The sequence below is a fragment of the Mus caroli genome, unplaced genomic scaffold (genome assembly GCF_978045245.1).
Source record: "Mus caroli unplaced genomic scaffold, Mus_caroli_1 scaffold_19, whole genome shotgun sequence".
Taxonomy (NCBI): Eukaryota; Metazoa; Chordata; class Mammalia; order Rodentia; family Muridae; genus Mus; species Mus caroli.
The window spans coordinates 45,901,039-45,916,761 of NW_028227274.1; the positions used below are offsets into that span (position 1 = coordinate 45,901,039).

The 15,723-nt window shown below is 38.0% G+C and overlaps 1 pseudogene; it reads right to left on the reverse strand.

Moving 5' to 3' along the window:
• Window positions 1-9,424: 9,424 nt before the first annotated feature.
• LOC110284533 (alpha-enolase-like) overlaps window positions 9,425-15,723 on the reverse strand; it is a 62,664-nt pseudogene continuing 56,365 nt past the window's right edge.

Genomic DNA, 15,723 nt, shown 5'->3' on the forward strand with positions numbered 1-15,723 from the left:
TGGAACATTTAGGTAAGGAAAGGCTGGCAGAACTGAGAAAAGATGAGTGGAGGCCCTGGGTTGATTAAATCAGTCAAACACCATTATATTTGCATTTGCAAATAACATCTGCATTGTGATTAAAACACTAAAATATTAGTAGAAGAGCTGATAATGAAAATTAGTGTTTTGAATTTTGGTGTTATTAAGAGTACCCTGAATGTTTTTAAACCCTAAGATTTTTACCTATATTTAACTGAGGCCAAGGAAAAGGGGTCCAGAGGGGAAGAAACAAGAGATCTAAGGAGTACACATTAGCAAAACAAGCAGGTAGACTGGGCTGGCACTAATTCGTTCTCATTTTATAATCCCATTTTTAAAAAGTTGCAAATAAATAAAAGCAACTTACACTAAAACTATAACCAAAATTAGCGTTTATGCAATTCAACAAACTTCGATGCATTTATCACAGGGGTTTAGAATCAAAGCTATGGAGCTTTGGATTAAATTCTATGCTTTCACTATCAAATATATTTTAAGTATGCATCTACTAGCAAGATCAATAATAAATAAATAAGTAGATCAAGAAATCCACATGAGTTAGAATTAGAGAAACAATTAGCTATGTGTCCCCTTTCATAACTCCTATCCACCATCTGTAGGCAGTCTTTCCTAGTTCCTAGTAATTATATTTGCATGTATTATTGGTCAGGTTACACACAAGAGAGAAAATGCTCTTTATTTCCTTCTGAGATTGTGAGTCCTCATTAAATATTATTAATATTATACATTTTAGGTCCACTCCTTCTCCTGCAATGTTTAAACTTCAGTTTTCTTTGAGCTGAATATTTCACTATCTACCAAGGCTTCATTTCTTCCTCATTTGTTGATGGACAACATGGGGGTACTTTGGTAGGGTGTGGAGCTCTCTGGCTATAAGCCAGAGACTGAAAAAACCAGGACATGTAATAGTTCTAATTTTATTTTTTTGTGTTGAAATCTAGACTGTAATCATTTTTCAGTTAATAAATGAAACAATAATAATGGTTTAGAACTATAAATTGTTCCTTCTAAGAAGGAAAATCATGGAAAGTAATAATTTTAAAAATGTCAACCTTTGTAGAGCAGAAAGAGGAAAACCTATTGGGAACGACCAGAAAAAAGAATGTCAAACAAATTCAAAACCTCACTGAATTCAACAAGACAAACCTACACTGACATAATACTTATACAGTTATTATACAGTTAATTAGTCTAGGCCACCATTGAACACTGTTGTGGACACTCATCAAAACCTGGCTTGATCTGTTTCAGTAAATATGGTCACATTGGGACTGAGTCCCTGTCATTTATCTGTGTTTCCTTTACTGTTGCTTTTGTTCTGAAATAGCAGAGCTCAGTAGTCAGTATAAAAACAGTATGGCCTCAATACCTACAACACTTACCATCTGGCTTTTGACAAGAAAAGCCTGTTGACCTCCAATTTAGACTTAAACTAAAAGGAAAGCCAAATTATTAGATAAAATGAACCTACTCAGTTTTCAGAATCATTTCCCACATCCCATTTGTGAAAAACAAACAAACAAACAAACAAACAAACATTTCCTGTTGATGAAAGAACACTGTAAATGCCGCAGGATCACCATCAACAAAGATAGAAGATAGATAGATAGATAGATAGATAGATAGATAGATAGATAGATAAATAGATGATTGATAGATGATAGACAGATAAAAGATAATAGATCCATAAATATATAACAAAGACAGACAGACATATGATGGATAGATAGATGGATAGATAAATCAATACACAGGTAGATGACAGATGGATACACACATAGATGGGTAGATGATAGATAGGTAGATAGACAGATGATAGACAGATGATAGGTAGTTAGGTAGATAGATGGATAACAGAAGACAGAAAGTTAATAGATGATAGGTAACAGAAGACAAACAGATGATAGATAGATGGTAAGCAGATGATAGAGGATAAAGAGATAGATGAACAGGTGATAGACTTTTGTCACAAAAATAGGATGGTTAGACATTTCAGATTTGTGCTTTAACAAAAGCACTGCTGTATGAGACACAGAGAATGGGTCAGCTGGCTTCCTTCATGTTAAAATATGAGTGTTCCCATCCATCCATGTCAGATCTTTGGAATTTTCACTTATTCTTGCCATTATCCTTAAGAAGATGCTGTTTCATTCGGCTTCATAAATCACCCAAGGAAAATACACTCAAGCAAAAGGCTTGCATTATGGACTCATTCAATTAGACATTCTGGAGGGCATGATTGCTTTAGGCCTGAAAGTAGAACAGCATCTCAGTAGAAATTAAAAACATAAAGGAATGTGTTCAGGTAATTGCTTATTAAATTTTCAAACCCCAATGACAATAACAAGTTTAAATTGATTGCTCAATATGTTTAAACTACATGATGTGGAATATATAACCAGACTGCACCAGCGAGTCCTAGAGTAAACCTTATTGAATAGTTAAGTACAGCAATATCTTCTTGCCTCTGGGACTTGGAAAGAATTCAATAAGGCTGGCTGGGATAGTGCAAATTAGATTGTTACTAGCAAGTACAACTCTTTCTAGTTTGTAGTGACCCTAGCTCACAGGGTATCAAATCAGCTTTTTGGCCTCAGTAATAGGAAGCAAAGATACTGTCCCTGTTTCTGGAGTACAGCCAGTATCAGTTGGAATTTCCCTCAGGAATCTGCCTGGCTTCCCACTTGTTCGCCTCACTACCCATGCATATGCTGGAAACCTACCTGAGTTTCATCATGTAATGATGTTTTCTGGTCTTTGAACACCTAATCAGGCACATGTATTGCCTTCAGGGGAGCTGCAAGATATTATCAGAATTTCTTCCACAAATATTCCACTTAGAATTTGGGAAATTCCTATGTCAATTAAAATGTAAAATGCTTCACTTAACTAGAATTTTTAAACATAAAACTCCCCATTTTTATCATGAATTCAATCAATGTGCTCTGTAGTCTGTAAATGATAGACAGATTTTAATATCTGAATTTTTAATTTTCATTCTGCTAAGAATGTCAGAAATTAAATGGTCAGAAAATCTCTTACGTTTCTTCTCACTGTGTCTGTTCATGTCTCATAGTATTTAATAGTGTATGGAAATGTGATCTGAGGACTTTTGATCAAATATTTAAACAATATATTACAGTACATATTCACTGAAATCTACAACATAAAGTTGGGAAGTTAAAAAATGAGTTCATATCAGCTCTAGAAAGCAAGAGCTGATGAGAACTAAGTTCCCAAAGCATTGCTCCCCTTGGTTAACCTGGGACTTAGTCCTATAGAGTTTTCTCTCTTATTTTTATACCCAGGAGAGACTGGAAATTAAACCGTGATATATAGGGAAGGCTGCCGTGTATATAGTCTCTGTGATGGGGAAGTTTATTGCACACTCCCAGAGACTCTTAAAAACTGAGCAGTGAAAACATATCACAGGGAAAAGGAATGAGGGCTGGGCTGGAGAACAGTCATTAGGAGGAAGGGACAATAGAAAAGAAAGGACTGGCCCAAATTTTACATCAAAACTGTATTTGTTGTAATCTTTATATATATATATGTTCTGATCCTGACTACAAATGAAATATAAGTGAAATTCATGATTTTCTTGGTAAAGAGCTTAGTTTTTTACTACTTTTCTTGCAGACTTTTACGAGTGTTCAACAGTAATCAGTGGTTTAATTAGGCCTTTTTTTACCCATACACCCCTCTCTTGGAAGCTGCACGTCATACCATTTATATGTTGGTTAGACAGTCTTATTGTGCAGTGGCAATAAGCAACTTCCAAAAATAAGTGATAAAGTCACGAAGGTTTGTTTCCTTCTGGGGCATAGGTCAGTTGGTACTCTGCCTGGGATCCATGCTATTTAACACAGCATCTATCTGGACCTTGTTGGCATGTTACACTCTGCCTCTGTAGATTCAAATTTTCCCCAAACCTACTTTTAATAAGGGTTCTCAAACTCCTGCACTGGCTCCATTCTAGTCTACTATCCAAAAGCAGGGGAGAAAAGATGGCAAATAGGACAAGGTGATTTGGACTACTTAGAAGTAGTCTTTGGGGCAATTCCAATCTGTGTCAGGACCCCAGCTGTCCAGTTCAGTAGTGTCAGGATACCAACACAAATCAGCAGTGGTGACATGATCTGAAACAGCCAGGACTCTGCAAAATTGGCACAAATCAACCAGAACCAATGGGACACTAGGAGAAGTTCTCTGCTATACCTCTCTCAATGAAGTGAATATCGGCTAAGAGTTGAAGATGTGGGACCAACAAAGTATTGCAAGGCTATCAATGCCAGCACCCAATTGCTGTCCACTGAGTTCTATTTATGCTGTCTTCAAACATCACATGTCTTGTTACAGGTCTTGCCTAAGGAAAACACCATGTGAGTGTTGATCATGTGACACAAGCAGAAACTTTTACTTCATGACTCTTAAAACTAACCAACTAACTAACCAACCAACCAACCAACCAACCAACCAACCAACCAACCAAAAGCACCTCTTTTCATACTTTAATTGTCATAGCTCGTATATGGTCATGTCAAAATAACAGAGAGACATTGAGTTGCACTTGGTATTCTACTCAGTCTGAAATGTTTGATGGTGAATAGAATTAACTGTTCCATTTACTAGCCCTTTACTAAAGGCACTAGGGAAGGACCTCACTTTTGATTGGCTTATGACTCACATCAGCTGATGAAAAGAACTTATATGAAAATAACAGTGTGGTGAAGTTAGTAAAATTGAAACATCTCAAAGAAATCCCCAGAAGGATTTGGTATAATGAAGTGATTAATGGTTTGAACCCACTATGTCCCTTCTACTTAATAGTTGCATGGAAATATTCATAGGAAACTTACCTATATGGGTGAATCAATGTTTTTATTCCAAAGAGGGGTGACCTATAAAGATTTCCAAGTCACACATATGCAAGATAATGTGTAAACCGTTTTCAAATCATATTTTTTATTAATGAGAGTAAACTATTGATTCATAGAGTTATCACAAAGGATCTTGCATGACAATGATTTGCAGAGTAAGGTGATTTGACTGCTGAATGTGTTTAGCAAATAGGAATTGAGAAGAAAGTGAATGGAGTCTAAGATCCAGGCTGTGACTATAGAGGGGTGGTTGAAGGAAGAGAAGAAAACCTGGTGGTTATACCAGGGGGTTGTGGAAAATCCTTGTCTTAGGACAATCCAGTATCCCATGGAAGATTTTACACATGAGACTTCAAGGTAGAATATAGGAAAATCAAGTTGACAGAAGTGTGTGTGAAACATCGGGATGCTACAGGTTAGAAAGTGAACTATGTGTGTAACAAGAGGAAATGGTGGGAGAAAGAACAGAAGATCTAGAGGATGCTTTACCTAAATAGGAAAACATGAAATCTATTTAAGTGTGGTTAGCTGATTGTAAGGTAATGAGGAGAGATGCTGAGGTAGAAAAGAGTTGTGAGGACACAGCTATCTAGTATTTTATGCTTCAATACTTAAACACAACACAGCATGCTAAAGCTGACTGGTTACTCTAAGTTAATTTCCTGTCCTCAGCTGATATATCAGCCCCACATAGTGCCCAGATGCAGTTCTCCCTGTTCCTTCATCCTATTCAAAAGTCAGAAGGAGCGCATTAAATCATGTTTCTTGTCTATTCCTTGAAGAAAATGCCAAGTAAGTAGCCATTCAATACATATAACCAAAGCTATGAATGAAATAAAAACTAGTGTATTCAGTAAAGCTGATCAGCTGGGAGTGAAGAACCGATGTGAAGACAGTTGCTACAGCAGTGATTACTCCATGGTTGTGAACATAATAATAACCGGGCTCACTGGCAGGCAGTTGAGCTATCGCTGCTGTATTTAAAGCTGCTTTCAATTAGAATGTAAAGTTTAAACATGGATTCCTGGAACATTTTAATGGCAGACTAACCTGTGTAGTCACAGGATGCCTTTCAACTAAATTACAGATTAATTTAGGGAATAAAAGGTGCTAGAGCCTGCCTTGGTCAACAAGGACTGAAGACAAAGTCTAGTCACTATACTTCTAGAAAACCCATGATGGTTGAACTAACGAGTTCCTAAGTGAATATGAAAGAAAGAGGTACACTTTTTTTTTGAAGCTTCATGCCTATAAGAAAAAGAACACTCTGGTTTGGTGATTATTTAAGAGCCCTAAACAGATTTTCTTTATGAGAGAAACAAGTTGACATCTCTCTGTTTTGTTTCTCTTTGATAAAGGAAGCTCTCTTGAGATTATTTTCTTGCTTTTAAAGCTGACAAACTGAAGGTCAGTTTGATGACTCCACTAGTTAAGATTTGCATAAGTAGTTCCAGAAAATAGTCTGATACTTTTATGAAGGCTGAGAGAATATATATAATCAATGATTTGTACGAATTAAAGAATATCTAAGTGCGTCTGAAAGCCTAGGCTCTTCAGCTGGAGAGAACAGTTGCTAATTCCTTAGTGTTTACTTGATTTTTGAATGTTTCTGCTTCTTAAGCTTCTTTTATTATTATTTTTTATTTTTATAAATGGAGAATTTTAAATTCTCTATTAAACACAAGTGGTTCTTTGCTCTCTTCTCCTTGCTTTGATGTATGATCTGAGAAAACAACATTGTTTAGTGTTCTCTAACCTCCCAGACTCCTGGAGCAGCATGATCCTTTGTCCTTTAAAAAAAAAATGAAGACAGTTCCTTGTCAATGACCTAACCCTGCTTGGGTTTCTCTCTTCTGTGGTGCACACAGCAGAATCAGAGCTGTCTTCTCCAACAGGTTCCTCTTGTTCTTAGAGGCACATATTTAAATTTCCACTTGACTTCATGCTCTTGTTTCTGCATTCCATTTAAACGAAGAGAGGTGCTGTAATTTTTGTGATCTTAAGCTCATCCATTTAGTGTAGTCTGTCTCTTTCACAGTACTTGGGGCAACATGCATTGACCTCATGGGAACAGTTTTTGCTCAGTCGTCAATATCAGTTTAATTGTTTATTGCCTAATGTACTCATTTCTCTTTCTCATTCTCTCTCACCCTTCTTCCCCTTTCTCTTGCTGCTCTCTCCCACACTCTATCCCTCTCTCCTTCTCCCTCTCCTCCCTGTTCCCCTCCCTTTCCCTTAGCCCCACCTGCCTCTCTCAGAAGTGCTCCATATATACAGGTGACCTTGTAGTTTTCATTCTGTTGCCTCTACTCCTCCAGTGCTGGGGTTCTAGGATATGCCACCATGCCCAGTTTATAGGGAACTGAGAACTAAACCCAGGACTTTATGGATCCTAGGCAAGTACAATACCATTTGCATTATATCCACAGCCCCTTATACCTTTTAAATGGTGGTACCATATAATTAAGCATGCAGATGGGAACACATCGACAGAACAAGTGAATATGCGCAAAAACTATGTATATACACACATATATGTAATAATATACAAATATGCATCCATTATTTGAATTTTTAATATTAAAATATAACTAAGAATTGCAATGAAGTACAAACCTGTAATCCATCTACTTGAGAGGATGAGTTAGATGGATAAAAATCCCAAGGCCAGCCTGGGCAATTTAGTGAGATCTTGTCTCATATTAAAATGTAAGAATTAGGACAGATAGTTCAAAGATGCAGAACTAGACAGGCATGTTTAAGGCCCTAGGTCAAGTCTCCATAAATATAAGAACAAAGAAAATAAAAACCAACAATATAAAGTAAAGGACAAAATGTGTGACTCCAAGACTATTTCAATGGAGGAGTGGAGATAAATGACTCCTTAGCAGTCCTAGAGTTCAGTGTCATTTTCTAGGATACAGCAGAATGCAGATTAACCACTTAACCATTCAGTGTTTTCAGTTTGTTATTTGAAGTTTATCTACATGGTGTATACCAGATTCATCTGGACCTATGTTTATATATATGTTGCATATGTATATGTAATATATATATATGATGTATATTTTATGTATATGTATGTTCAATACAGAAATATATGTATATATGTGAGTGTATATATATATGTATATATATATATACATATATGTGTGTGTATATATATATATATATATATATATATATATATATATATATCCACCAAAGGAATCAGGAGGCTTGAGTTACAGGATAGTACAGTCTCTCAATAGCAACCTTCCAGAAGTGGTACATTCTAAACGCAACTGCATCTCTTTGTGATATGTAGTATGTGACGTATAGAATGGCCCCCAAAGTCTCTGTGAGAAAGTAATCGTGTTCCCCAAATTACTGGGACCCTTCCCTTCAGCAACTGAGAAGATAAAAAAAAGAAATATATTAAACAAAACAGGATGTTGCTGAAGTGCTAATGAACTGTCATTTTAAGGTGTCTGTCCTTTAGGATAAAATCCAGGGGAGAGTTTGTTCCTTCTATGTGTGGCATATTCTATCAATTTTTTTTTCTTTTTGCTTATACTTTTTTGACATGTTTCTTTTTTTCCCCCAGAGCCATTTTTACAAGTGAAATGTGAAATTTTGGTCCCAATATGCACAGCAATTGTACAAATCCATCATTTCCCTAAGAGAAGTAGCTTCAACAAATATTTAAGGGTAAACACCAATTACAGTGGAAAAATGCTTAGTGGAAAGATTCCTTTCGTCTGGATTCCTCCTAAGTCTGCATTCTGGGTGCAGAGGCAGGTGAGCTTTGCAATACACTCACAGTTAATTTATGTCTTCTCTGCTTAATGTGAAAGATGTTTTCTTAACATGAGTCCAAACCCTAAGACACAGGCCAAAATAAATACTGTCAGTATTCCTTAAGCAAAACTAAATTGTGTCCTTTGGTCTTGTGCTTTGGTCTTGATTGGCTTCATTCTTTTCTGATATAACAACACAAGTTCCCTGTCTGCAAACAGACTGGATGGTGGTTGAAAAGGATGGCCAGGCAGGCTATACAAAGCAGGATCTGGTAAAGATGCGAGGAGAATCAAAGTAGGGTAGAGAGTAACCCCACTTGCCTGAAACCTCATGGATAGCAGGTCAGATAGTATTTTGCATCCTCCCACCAAGATAACTCTGGTCTACAGAGTTCCCTCACTATTCTCTACTGTTTGTCATATGCTATCATGACCATCACATCAGAAAGCAACCTCTGTTGAACAGAAGACTTCCCCCCACATGTGCCTGCCTATGCACTATTATATGGTCAATTTGTTTCTGTCACCCAGAGATGAAAACTTAACTTATATATCTGCATAGGGAAAAGGGATAGATAGAATTCCCAGTGGACATAAAAGGAAATTGGTTCTCCAGACATTCTAGTGGCCTACAGTTTCAAAATGGCAGTATATGGTTAAATTAGCTTTTGCTTGTTTTAAAAACAGAATGAGAAAACTCCCCACCAGGAGTCCCAAAAGCTCTCAATTGCCATCGTAGGGTTTCTCATTGCAGGCAGCAGCAGGAGGGTCACCCCATGCCAGGCCCACAAGGAGATGACAGTCAGAAACAAAGGAAGAGAAAAATGGAAACTCTGTTGCAGTTTTGAACACATTATACACATACTGCTCTGGGTTTGGAATCTCTCTCTCTCTCTCTCTCTCTCTCTCTCTCTCTCTCTCTCTCTCTCTCTCTCTCTCTCTCTCTCCCTCCCTCCTTCCCTCCCTCCCTCCCTCCCTCTCTCTCTCTCTCTCTCTCTCTCTCTCTCTCTCTCCCTCTCTCTCTCTCTCTCTTCATGATCTAAAGAATCTGCTTTTAAAACTATTCTAAAATATATTTCCATTAGTTTTGTTTGAAAAGCTCAGTGCTTTAGACTTCATATAAATTTCTGGCTACAATAGGCAGAGGGCTGAAAATACCTGCTCTGTATCCTGACTGGCCCCATCTGTTCAAGCTTGGCAGGTCTGAAGCCATGTTTCTGCTTTGTTATTACCCCACAGGAGGGGATGGCTAGAGAGTAGCAGACAGATAGGATCTGGCCACACAGAGGCCCAGCCCTTTCATATGTAAGTCTCTATTTGTTTATTTCTTCTCACTGTTCATGGTTGTTCTTTTCTCAGTCTGGTAAAAAGAAACTATTTCTTCCGTCTGTTTGGGACCATTAAAATGTGAAATTGAACTCCCCCAAGGAGGGATCAGACACAGCAGACAGTGTGAACTGTAAGCCCCACCACAGGCTTAGACGGAATGAGATCAAGTATCTTTGACATATGGTGGGAGGATTTTCTGGTCCTGATATTAGACATGTTAGCAAGGGGGTGTGTGGGGACAGGAAAGAGGAGAAGGATGCAGGAAGGAGGTTTTTTGGTTACAGACAATTTGTCACTCATGTATCTGAGCTTCAAAATTTCTTTTATAAAGTACATTAAAAAGTATATGGCATTTGATTAAGATCCATGGGACAAGGGAAGAAACAATGTCAGAAATTACGAAAGCAATTCAGTTGTGTGTTTTAAAACTTAGAGAGAAAATGACACATGAAGAAAGGGAAAGCCAGACAGATTAACTGGAGAAATGAGCAAGGTGGATGGTGTGAGCTGCCACTGTGCATCCAGGAATGGGAGGAGACTGACTAAGTACACATTAGCAACCCTAAGGAGTGGATAGTAAGATGTTGAAAACATGTCATCCTAACCCTAACCCTAACCCTAACCCTAACCCTAACCCTAACCCTAACCCTAACCCTAACCCTAACCCTAACCCTAACCCTAACCCTAACTATGATCACTTAGGACTTAATTAGGCATAAAGAGAGGCACATCAAATACCAGTACAGCCACATCAGGACAGAGCCTACATTGACTCATTCTGTTAAGTGAGTGTGCCTGCACAATTGTCAAGGAATCTCACAGATGTTACAGAGTGCACCCCCTTCCCATGTGTGCATGCAACAATCAGGAGCACGTGCATGCATACACATGTACACATGAACACACACACACACATGCACACACACACACATGCATGCACACATCTTTTTTGTTGTGGCTTGGCTTTTGGATTATACTTTAAAAAGAAATACACAAAAAGTAAAGATTTAAGATTTAGACCCCCCCATGGCAAGTTTTTCACAACATTTTAAACACATGTAGAAATTAGCCTCCCCCACACCTAAGATTTCCATAAAATTCTTAAGACAAGTAGAGACAATGATGTAAAACTACAAATCTGCAAACTCATTTTACAAAATAAGTAGCTGCATATGAATAGATATCAACATTTTTCTAAATCCAAATATCTTGATGAAACTTCTAAGAAGTGGTTATTAGAATACACATGGTGCATTGCAATTTCTCATCTGTCCAAGCAAGGCAGTGAATGTCTAATAATAATATGTTAGAGATAACTTTTCTCAAGCTAGGCCTGTGGCTTCTGTTGATGACAGTAGCAATTCTTTTCTATTGTTTCCAGTTCTATAGATTTTTTAGACTTTAATTAAACTAAGCTGTTTTTTTTCCTCTCTAATTTTCATGTTCATGATAAAAACTTTCATAATGAGATGCTGATATTTTCCCCCTTTGGGGGTGGGCATTAGGACTCAAGGATTTGAAACTTAAATTGGGCTTTTAGAACAATTACTTTGTCTATTGTAATAAACCCTACTGATTTCATGCCTTCTTTCATCGAAATCATGTATATTAGGAAGGAAACAGGATCATCTTTCAATATAACACAACCTCATGATGACAACTAGACCATTTTCTAGGTCTGACCTTTCAAGGGTCACAGTTAGTATGGTGCTCATGAGTGATATTTAAGAGATTTAATAGCCAATTCAGCAAAAGGTCTAACCAATCAGAGAACACCATCACCTAGTGTAGAAGCTGTTGGGTCACTGACATAGCAGGTATTAACTCATAAGCTGCTACAATGACTGTGGTATACCAGCCTTTTGAAGAGGCCCCAGCTAGTCAGCAGGGTTACTAAAGCACATGGCTATTCCTCTCTTTCTCTCTCTTTTTTTTGGGGGGAGGGAGGGTGGTTTAAGACAGGGTTTCTCTGTATAGTCCTGGCTGTCCTGGAACTCACTCTTTGGACCAGGCTGGCCTTGGATTCAGAAATCTACCTGGCCTCTGCCTCCCAAGCACTGGGATTAAAGGTGTGCCCCACCACTGCCTGGTGGACATGGGTATTTCTCAATCACTCTTCATGCATTATTTCAAAATTGAAGTGAATTAAAGGCTGATGTATGTCATCCTTGATATCTCCTGAGAGATCTTTTCTTTCCTTGTAGGAGGCCACAGATTATGAGTGATTTATCTCCTAGTTTTCCTAGTGTGAATTTTTTTTTCTGACCAATAACATCACACCATCACTTGGAAATTCTTAAATAGACATATTCTCGGCACCATCTCAGATCCACAAAACCCCAAACTGCATTTTAACAGGATCTTCTGGTGAGGCCTGTGTAATTAGAGTTTAAGAAAGTTGGATAGCACCTATATTCTGTCTGGCCAAGGGGTAGATAAGAGTGGCATTAGAAGTGTTTAGGTCAGACTACAAATTAAAAAGCACTTTAGAAATATATAAGACTAGAGTTTGTCTTATATGAATCTGCTTTAATCAGTTTGTAGTGGGACTCAGGTAGTACCAGCATCCTTTAAAACCTCATTTGGTGACTATTTTATGCATACAAGGATAATTTACATCTCCACCTGTTATAATCAGAATAAGTATATATATATATAAACATATATATATATATATATATATATATATATATATATATATATGTGTGTGTGTGTGTGTGTGTGTGTGTGTGTGTGTGTGTGTGTATTTTTCTCATTGCAAATGGATAGACACACCTGGAAACTACCTATTAGGAAAGCTGAGTAACTAGCAGACAGGACTCTTATGAACAGATATTTATAAGTTGTGATTTTATGCCAATTTTTTTACAACCACAAAAGCCTATGAAATACATAGAGATCTGCTATCACTTTAATCTGATAGTGCCAGTAATGAAGGGTTTCTTTTATAATGAATATCTGACTTATGTTGGACTTTCATCATATGCCATTAGAGCCCATCCATTCATTCTTCATTCATTCATTTAATATTCCGTTCAGTACATGCACATCTGTTGCCATCAGCATGACTGGCGAGAAGGATCTGATTCAGTGACTACAGTAAAGTCTGTAGTCTGCTGTTTTCCACTCTCAGGAAGAAAACGTGACAGTTCCTTCTCTGTTCAAGCTGAAAAGGTAGGCTGCGCAAATTATAGCACAATGTGTATATATTCTTTAATAACAGAGAAACTTATCATGCATCAAAGTGAAATTCTTACATAGCATAGATCTTTGTCCTGTTTACCTAAGCATTTCTCTGTCAGCTTTCTGAGATGAGATACAGAGAAAATCTGCCCAGCAGGCTGTCGGTCACACTCTATACTTCTCAGCTGCTGGAACCTTCCACTGTCTATAGGGGAAGAAAAAAAGAAATGTGTTTTTGCCAACACTAAGGAATCAACCAGCAAAAACAATTCACCTTAGATGTGAATTTCTGAGGCTCTGCACACAGTGTGTGGTCCCCAAAGAGGGAGCTGTCATACACGTGCAGATGGTGTCCAATTCTCTGAACTCCACACAGGCATGCATTCTGCAGACTTTTATTGGGAGTCTAAAGTGTGGGATGAATTTTGGGAAATTCAGTGAAGTCAATCAAGAACTGTTTCTTACTTTCATGGCTTTAGAGCTGAGAACACTTCTATGAAAATTTTAGTGCAATATATTGTAATTAAATCTTTGTTTGTCTTTATTTCATCAACCAGGCTACAAATCTGAGAGCAAAGATAGTCTTACCAAGGTTTCCTATCCAAGTTGGTTCTCAGTTCCTTGGAGTTCCAAAGACCCTATTTTCCATACAGATACAGTTGCCATTGGTAACTATGAACTAGTCAGAGATACCTAGAATCACTGCTTGATCTCAGCATGGGATTAATTCACACTGATAACATTTTCTCATATGGATCGTGGATTGTGTCTCTTAATATACAAAAAAAAAAAAAATCTATCAGTAATCCAGAAAAAAGAAAACCCAGCAACTCTATTGTGGGAAGAGGACTGAAGTTGGCACATGTGGGGGTTGGGGTTGGGGTGTTGGGAGAAGCAATGGAGTCATGTGATGAATCCCAGTAATCAGACCAGAATCAGGGTGCAGATCTGAATTTATTGTGCAGTGTGTAAGATTAGATACAGTGTTTGAGCCGAGCCCAAACCCCTAAATGCTTGGCCAGTTGTATCTCACTCCACTATTACAGTGCCCCCAATGAAAGCCCTGTGGTGGGGGTGAGGGAGGTGAGCATTGTCATCTGTTAGGACTTCTGTGAAGATAGGGGAAGCAACCAGCTCCATGGTTGCCTTTTTCCATCTCACTGGCATCCCAGGAGCCATCTTAGATCTCATGTCGTGAGCAGAAGCTGGTCAGGACTCTGAGGAGTGGCAGTAGCCTGTGGCACCTCTCTCTCCATCCCACTTTGCCCTTCACAATGTTGAACTTCACGGCCCTTACATTCTATTTCCTTGAAGAACATCTAATTTTCTTTCTCATATTCATAAGATGACACCCAAATACCGAAAACTCCTATAAAATGACCATCTGATAAACTCATCCAGCCTTTCTTTTCTTTCTTTTTTTTTTTTTTTTTTTTTTGGTCCTCTTCCAACATGATCTTCAGTTATTGATTACACTAGTTCCAATAAAAGGTGTGAACCTTTACTTTAGCTATATTTACTGAGGACACTGAAGCTATCTGTGCTTATACAATGAAATTTAATCCCTAAAATACCTGTAAGGGCTTGCTATAGAAGCTCCTGTTTTGCATATGTTCAGAGACTATCTACACATTCCCAGATACTCTTAAATGACAGAACTGGTATTCAGGGTTTTTGTTGTGGCTGTGTAAGGAACAGTGGGCTAGCCTTTATTCAAAAAATTGTTAGTATGGATATTTAGTCTGCCAGTTTTTCTATCTATTAAGTTTGCAGAAGAAATGTAAGAACTGTAGCCTAGTTATTCTTTTCTTCCTATCAAGAAAGTTCAAGACATACATACAGAAATGTACAGATTGAAAGGCCATGTGTTTGTGGAAGCAAACTTACCTCAGAAGTCTAGAGTTTGTTTTAAGTACTCAGATGCTGTAAATGTCAGCTCTTTGGAGCAGAGGGGTGGGGGATGGATCTTCAGTGCCTATCCTGTCCCTTACTCACGCTGTCACTCAGAAGCAAATTAGTTCCTTTTTGGGCCTCAGTAGGGATATAGTAAAATGCATCTGAATGTGCTTCATAAATGTTAATGGCCTATGCATCCTAAGACTTGGGGTAACTTTTTCAGGACAGGTAATTTGAATATATACATTTGGGTTCTTTGCAAACACACTAAGCATCCATTCCAAACTCGGAAAGCTGGTGTGGAAATAAGAGCTATCTTAGCACCTCCTTCACTTTACCCTCAGTGAGCAGCCCACTCAAAGTTGTATTGATTTTAATCTCCAAATCGCTCATTTTGCCCAGTGCTCTTCATATGTACTGTCAGTGGCTGCTTCAACCTGTGACCTGCTGTATAGACTCCAGCAGTAGTTTCTTAGGCAACGCCCTGCCAACAACTTGTTTCACATTATCTAGGCTTCAGACTATAGCCAGAGTGAGATTTTTCCAATGATAAATGTTGAGATGACCCTACTTCCATCATCACATAAGAAGTTTGAAGGACATGCCATCGCCTT